Here is an 8,218-nt window from a genome sequence, read left to right as displayed (position 1 = left end):
AATAACTGGAAGAATCCACCTGCAATGAAGGAGACCCCGGTTCGATTCCTGGGTAGGGAAGATCTGCTGGAGAGGGATAGGCTACCCACTCCAGTGTTCTTGGGCTTCTCTTGTGGCTCAGCTGGTAAAGAATCTGCCTGCGATGTGGGAGACCTGGGTTTGATCCCTGGGTTGGGAAGATCCCCTGGAGGAGGGAAAGGCTACCCACTCCAGTGTTCTGGCCTGGAGAACTCCATGGAGTGTTCATTCAGCCCACGGGGTTGCAAAGAGTTGGACATGATTGAGAGATTTTCACAAACAACATACTATAATTGATTAAAAAAAAAAAAAACAGTTTCACTTGTCATATCAAAGACTTATGACCATGTCAAAATTTGATAGGCACTTTCTCTAAGCAAACAGTCTATTTATTGATATGTAAGATGATTAACTTCCGTTATATGAATTCCATTGCAACAGACACACGAAAATCTATAGGCTGTCCATAAAGCTGGAAACATAGGTGAATATGCATGCGTGCATAGTCACTTCAGTCATGTCCAACTCTTTGCAACCCTATGGACTGTAGCCCACCAGGCTCCTCTGTCCATGAGATTTTCCAGGCAAGAATACTGGAGTGGATTCCCATACCCCTCTCCAGGGGATCTTCTCGACCCAGGGATCGAACCTGCATCTCCTGCATTGCAGGCGAGAATTCTTTACCGCGGAGCCACCAGGGAAGCCCAAAGGCGAATATATGCAATACAATTAAGGGCAGTTTCAAAGTGTAAAATACTTGCACACATACACACGCACATATACGCACAATGCTTCCAGACTTTATGTAGAATCAAGTCCCACATACCTGGAATCCTGTTCAGTGTCACCCAGAAATGCTCATCAGGAGAGTACGTGTCCCTCGACCACTCAAGTAAGTCAAGAGCCCTCTGGACTCGGAGAACAAAATTAACAAATTCTCTTGTAAGTGCTATGTAGGTGGAACCGAAGTAAATGGTAAGATTATGGGGAGGAGGCATTTTTCTTATCCAAATCCACAGCATGAAGGAAAACAAACTATATCTCTGCTCCAAGTGCCTGTATTTAGTCCTTCTGATAATGTGAGAAGGAGGCAGCACCCTGGGGGTGATGTTTTTCCCTTTAATTCCTTTGAGATGCTGGATGGTCTCCCTGTTGGTTTTCAGGGGGAAATCTTGCCCTCAGGTGTTGATGGTGTATTTCCCCGGGACCTCTGAGTCTATGAGGTCTTGCAGGCAGTTCAGGTCAGCCCGGAGCCTGGAAATTCCTGTGTAGACCACAGACTCCATCTTGGAAGCCAGGAAGGCATTTGGGAAGCAGCTCAGTAATTGCTCTGCGCATCTTTAAATTCAGCTGTCGCTTCCTCATCCACGTGAACACCGTAGAGGTTCTGAGGCATGTAGACAGCCCTGAAATGCCTCTGGAATGTATCCAAGTCTCTGTGGATGACCATGGCATATGCCAAAGGGAACTCAGCTTCTCCTTTGGACAGAGGTTTCATTATGTAGTGATTCTGGGTCAGGTATTGTTGGCAAGTTATGTCTTTCAGTGGCGTCATTGGTATATTTCCACCCAAGATTTTCTTTCCTGCTACAACCATGTCACAGGCCTCTGCAAGCACCGAAGAGTTTGCAATTTTCCGCACTAGCAGGTGTTTTGGCAGGTCGAAATTGTTGATATACAGGAACAAAAGAGTTATAGAAATGGCCATAAATCCCACGACAAACTCGAACATCTTCAGCGTCATGCTTCCCACCACCTCTCCTGCGTTCGTCCCTCTGTATCGTTACAAACTCAGCCGCAGCTTCATCCTCTGACTGTTGGAGAATCAACTCCTGCTTCTGATTTTAAGCAAGAAGAGAAATACTGCCTCTCACTTAAGGGTCAAGGGGTCAACCCCAAGCTTGAAGTTCTTCTCTTACAATGAAGGGACTGAGTGGATCCAAGAACATGAGGCACTGGGGCCAATGGAGCAAGAACTGCGTGGTGGTGTCACCTTGGTCCAGCTCAACCTCAAGTTAAGACCCTGCACATCTGTCACAGCTGCCAACTCAGGGTATTCTCCCGGGAGGGCGGGGAGGAGGAGGTTGAATGTGGGTCCTTCTTACAGACCTTTTACCCCCTGCCAGAGGGAGACCTCATCACCGTGACTGATGTCAGGGGACAGCTCATTTCTTCAGTTTGGGGCCCGTCTCACTTGTCATGAGGCAGGTCACCGCCAGCACTAACTGATACTAATCTTGATGGCACCCAGAATTTCTCAACAGCAGTGTATCCCTCTACCTGAAGATAAAAATCAAGAATTCATTGAAATGCAGGATTGGATGGAATTGTGCAGATCATTCAGACCACTTCACTCAAGTCGCAAATGCAGCACCTTGAAAATGAACTGTCATTGCCTTTTTATCACACTTTTTTTTTTTTTTTGCTGCACCAAGTGGCATGCAGAATCTTAGTTCCCTGGCCAAGGATTGAACCAGGGCCCCCTACGGTGGAAGGGTGTAGTCTTAACCACTGGACTGCTAGGGAAGTCCCTCAATCACACTCTTGGCTCCACTTTCTCACTGATGGTCTGGGAGGTGAGCGTGGGCATCATACCCACAGGAGGAGACTAAAGCCCACTTGCCTGACTCTAGCAAGATTTCGACTTTAGCAGGGTGGAGAACATTCTACCTGGAATATTCTCTTCCCACACGTTTACTTGATGAGATCCTCCTCCACCAGGCCCTGGTGTGGCACCCTTCCCTGCCTCCCTTGTTCAGGTTAGGAGCCCTTCCTGTTCCGCTAGGACCTGGAGCCCCAGTCTATCTGTTTGCCCCACCGCCAGCCCATGGAAGGTGATTTCTGTCTACTGATCATGGTGTTTTTGGCACCTAGCTGGTAATAGTCATGCATCATAAAATTAAGTCTGGTCACTTTTCTTCCCTCTACCCCAGGTGTGGGCAAAACTACAATGGGCATTGTGGTGGGGTGGGGGGGGCAATCCACCTGTCATTTTTTTTGGCCACATAGCATGTGGCATCTTAGTTCCCCAACCAGGAATTGAACCCGTGCCACCCACATTGAAAGGGCAGAAGGGCAGAGTCTTCATTTTTGAAAGCACAGAGTCTTAACCACTGGACTGCCAGAGAAGTCCCTGCCATATGTTTTTGTATGGTTTGTGTGCATTTTTAAAAATATCCTTTACTGCTATATCTTGATTTACTAGTTTTAGACATGGTATATTGACTTTCTTCCATGGTAGATGAGAACTTAGTTCTTCCACACCGTGCGCGCATGCCAAGTTGCTTTAGTCGTGTTGGACTCTTTGGGATCCTGTGGACTGTAGCCTACCAGGCTCCTCTGTCCAAGGGATTCTCCAGGCAAGAATACTGGAGTGGGTTGCCATGACCTTCTCCACTGTGTGCAGTTTTGAATGGCTGAAAGAAAATTTGAAGAAAGAAAAAATATTTCATGGCACGTGAAATTCAAATTTCAGTGTCCATGAATACAAAGCCATTGGAACACAGCCATTTGTTTACAGATTGTAAACGCAGAGAATCCACTAAAATGGATTTTTCTGTTGGTCTTATCTGCACACGGTCACTTGGACAGTCTCACCTGAGACTCGAGTGAACTGGAAATTCAGAGAACACTTTGCCTGACTCCAGAGTGACTCTAACTTTGGCAAAATGTGGTGCTGCCACTCAGAGGCTGTGTGGCTCATAGCTCAGCCTGGTGGACTATCTTTTGCTTGACAGGAGGGAGAATTCTTGCCATTACAGCGTTTTATTCCCCACTAGACTGAGTTGGACATGATTGAGCAACTTCACTTTCACTTTTCACTTTCACTTTTCACTTTCATGCATTGGAGAAGGCAATGGCAACCCACTCCAGTGTTCTTGCCTGGAGAATCCCAGGGACAGGGGATCCTGGTGGGCTGCCATCTATGGGGTCGCACAGAGTCGGACACGACTGCAGCGACTTAGCAGCAGCAGCAGCAGACTGGGGGCAACTCAGAAGGAAGAACCTGTCCTTGAAGACATTAGAAGTGCTCAACGTGGCGTTTGAGCATTGCTGAAAAAAACTTGCCAGATCTCAAAATCCCAACCCCACCAGCCGGTCACAGTCTCCACAAGGACATTTATGAATGTCTCATGAGGAAGCAAATTGTTTTGCTGAGTTATTCAGGAAAAACAGAATAGCAATAACTTCCATACATCTCATTAAGTCACTGGGGGACTTCCCTGGCAGTCCAGTGGTTAGCACTCAGTGCTTCCACTGCAGGGGGCTCAGGTTCAATCCCTGCTTAGGGAACTAAGATCCTACATGCTCATTGGTCCGGGGCCAAAAAAAAAGTCATTGGAAACGAGGACATCTAACAGAGTTTTTTTTAAAAACTGGGACAAGAGACAAAGTAGATCAGGTGGAAGAAAAGCAAGCAAGGTCTGGAGCCCCGGGTATTCCTGGTAATTCTTTGGAATGTTCTGGCAGCAAATGCTAAGGAGCCTGGAGAGCATATGAAGGCAGCGAGATGCATCACTTCTATTATTCATTGCAGAATTAGATATGTCTTAAAAATAAAAATTTTCCCAATGTCCTAGGCACACACATCAAAATCAAGTCTTTTTATTTTAGTCCTTCTCTTGTAATTTAGAGTTTTTCCTGGTGGTTCAGATGGTAAAGAATCCACCTGCAATGCAGGAGACCCAGGTTCAATCCCTGGGTCGGGAAGATCTCCTGGAGGAGTGAGAGTCCCAGCCCAGTTGGTGAGGGTCTTAGGAATCGCGTGGCTGTCAGGGTTAGAAACCCACCCGAAGAAGTTTGGTTGTGTGAGATGACTTGTCTGAGGCCCCCTACTGACGGCAGCCTGGGTTGGAATTCAAGTCCTATCCAACTGGCCCCAGAGCTGGACTTCTTTGCTGGCATGGAGCCCCCGTCCCGTCTCCATACCCAGCTCATCTGTTTCAAAACAGAATCAAGAAGGCAGAGCATTGGGCTTCCCTGGTGGTCCAGTGGATAAGAATCTCTCTGCCTGCCGATGCAGGGGACACTGGTTCAATCCCTGGTCCAGGAAGGTTCCACAGGCCATGGAGCAACTAAGCCCGGGCACTCTGGTATAGCTACTGAGCCTGTGCTTCAGAGCCCATGTTCCACAGCAAGAGAAGCCCCTGAAATGAGTAGCCTGAACACCATGCAACTGGAGAGTAGCTTCAGCTTCCTACATCCAGAGAAATCCAAGCACAGCAGAAAGTAACTTAATAAATAAATAAAATTATCATTTTTAAGAAAGAAGGCAGAGCATCATCTTGTTAGATTTCAGCTGGGAACGTACAAGTCTGGTGACGCAGGCTTTTTTTTTTTTTTTTGCAGCTCTGCACATGTGGGCCAATGACCACAAATATTGATTTGGGGATTACAAATTTTAGAAAAGACAAATATGCAAATTTAGAATAGATGAATAATGAGGGGTACACTCAGAGGTGTAGGGGGTGCAGCCTGGCTTTCAGACCATCCCAGCATGGCTGTTGGAGCATCTGGTCCTGCAGCCACATTGGCAGCACAAGCCCCGAGTTGCTAAGGTGCCAGCTAGCTTAAGTTTAAGACTCTGTTAGGGGAGTTTAAACATTGACAGCTTTAACCTCCCACTAAGTGGAAAACTGACCCCAGGTCTTCTGTGTCCATAAAGAGAATAAGCGTAAATGTTCTTTCATTAATTGTGGCATCCACTGATCCTCTGATTTGATAACATTCTAGAGCATTTGGGACAAAGTGTGCATGTGCACACACGATTCTGTCACAGGGTTGCTTTCCTGGTAAGAAGAGCAGAGTTCTGGTTCTTGCACTTACTGTGTAAACTTGAGCAAAACCGGGAATCAGAGGAGCCTGGCTGAGAGCGAGAGAGAGACAAATAGACACACACACAGGCACACACGCACTTTATAGGTTTGTGTGTGTGCGCGCTCAGTTGTATCCGACTCTTTGCCACCCCGTGGATGTAGCCCACCAGGCTCCTCCTCTGTCCATAGGATTTCCCAGGCAAGAAACTGGAGCAGGTTGCCATTTGCTCCTCCAGAGGATCTTCCTGACCCAGGGATCAAACCCGTGTCTCCTGCGTCTCCTACATCGCAGGCGGACTCTACCACTGAGCCGCCTAGAAATTACTTCTGGGCAAACTCCTTCCTTCATCTTCCCTTCCTGGGTTAACCTGCTCCCTAGGCATTAGTAGTACAATCTCAGAATTTTCCAGAACCCTACATGTCTTCAGTAAAATCCCAGCCACCGAGACTGGCTATGCAGTAAAACAAACAAACAAAAAAACCCATCATTCATCAACATGGAGATGAGCTGGTCTGGGGTAGCCATGGAGCCACCGTCAGGGTCTCAGTCTTAGTCTAGAATGCGATCCAGATGAACAATTATAATTAGCTAACTAAACAGATTTTCTGTCGGTCTGGATCGATCATTGAGACAGACGGTCTCATGAATCCAGGAGCATTTGGACCCTGGTCCCCTACCTTTGTGTGGATATAGATGGGACCTCTGACTGCTGGTTTCCAAGAGCCCCAAGAGTGCAGGGAGGGGTCCTCCCCTGAAGCATGCACGCGCCTCCCTCTGCCCCCAGCATCCATTCTCCACAACCTATGACGGTCTCCTTACATCTCAAAAGCAGTTACAGGGCAGAATGCTTGAACAAGTTCGATCCTGCCCCAGTTCTAACCTTGCTTTGAGAAAAATGTGGTCATGTACATTTCTCCCCCTTAAAATTACTGAGAAACTGTCCTCCACCCCTGCGAATCCTGGCTCACCCCCTCTCCTTGGATCAAAATGAGTAACTTGGGAAAGAATTGTCCCCAAGGGCGCTTAAAGGCTCATTAGACCTATTCTCAGCTGTTTTTAATTCTGGAAGAATTTATTTTCCATATGCGTCAGGGGCCCTGCTGACATCTGCGATGACACAGGGGGCTGAGCCTGACTCTGAACTTGGGGCTTCTGCTACGCTTTCCCCTTCCACCCCAGGCGACTCCACTGAGCCTCCCATGGTCTGGAAAGCTTGGGAGTGGCCAAGCTGACCACTGCGTGGAAAAACAGGGTCATCAGAGGGCAGTAGCCATTCCACAAAGAGGGCAAGAAGGTGGCATCAAGAATTAGTTTCCCTCACAGGCCACTGGGTGCCTGGCAGGAAAGGGACAAACACATCACAGCCACCCAAATCCCTGTGACAACGGGAGGAGACTGTTCTGGTTCGAACTCCGTCAGTACAAACCTCCAACAGTTTATTTTGTTTGGGTCCTGCTTTGAGAGCCTTCTTGAAAGGAAAATAATGGTCAGGTCTCTCCCTAGAGGGTGAATCGGTGGGAGAATTAGGAAGAGGCTTTCCACTTCGCTTTGGTGACAATGGGGAGATGGTGCATGAACAGCGTGTACACGTCACAGGTCTGATTTGTGTGATTTATTTGAATTCGTGTCCAGAAGAGCCATTCTCACCACTAGCTATAGTCAGTACCCAGCTGCTGTGGTCCTTGAAAGCACACGGCCAGAGATGGCTGTCCTGGCTTCTCATTACCCCTCTGGCTGGACTTGTTCAGAGCTGGGCAGCAGGGAACAGACAGATTCAGGTTTAAATCCCATCCCTGGCCCTCATCAGCTGTGTTCTTTGGGACAGATTGTTAAAATCTTTCAGTTCAGTTCAGTTCAGTCACTCAGTTGTGTCCGACTCTTTGTGACCTCATGAATAGCAGCACGCCAGGCCTCCCTGTCCATCACCAACTCCCAGAGTTCACTCAAACTCATGTCCATTGAGTCAGTGATGCCATCCAGCCATCTCATCCTCTGTCATCCCCTTTTCCTCCTGTCCCCAGTCCTTCCCAGCATTAGGGTCTTTTCCAATGAGTCAACTCTTTGCAGAGGTGGCCAAAATATTGGAGTTTCAGCTTCAACATCAGTTCTTCCAATGAACACCCAGGTCTGATCTCCTTTAGGATGGGCTGGTTGGATCTTCTTGCAGTCCAAGGGACTCTCAAGAGTCTCCTCCAACACCACAGTTTAAAAGCATCAATTCTTCGGCGCTCAGCTTTCTTCACCGTCCAACTCTCACATCCATACAAGATGGATCTTAAAATCTTTAGTTTTCATTTTCTCTGTGTATCAGTCAGGGTTCTCCCAAGAAACAGAGCCTGTACGGTCTCTCTTCTCTGTCTCTCTCGATAGATCAATATCAAGA

General features: G+C 47.6%; 1 pseudogene; it reads right to left on the bottom strand.

Moving 5' to 3' along the window:
• Positions 1-698: 698 nt before the first annotated feature.
• Positions 699-1,762, bottom strand: LOC120870246 (annotated as a pseudogene).
• Positions 1,763-8,218: the final 6,456 nt, after the last annotated feature.

Source organism: Oryx dammah, unplaced genomic scaffold (genome assembly GCF_014754425.2).
Source record: "Oryx dammah isolate SB20612 unplaced genomic scaffold, SCBI_Odam_1.1 HiC_scaffold_11, whole genome shotgun sequence".
NCBI lineage: Eukaryota > Metazoa > Chordata > Mammalia > Artiodactyla > Bovidae > Oryx > Oryx dammah.
Note: the sequence above shows the minus strand (reverse complement) of the source record. Positions and strands in the feature narration are given on the sequence as shown.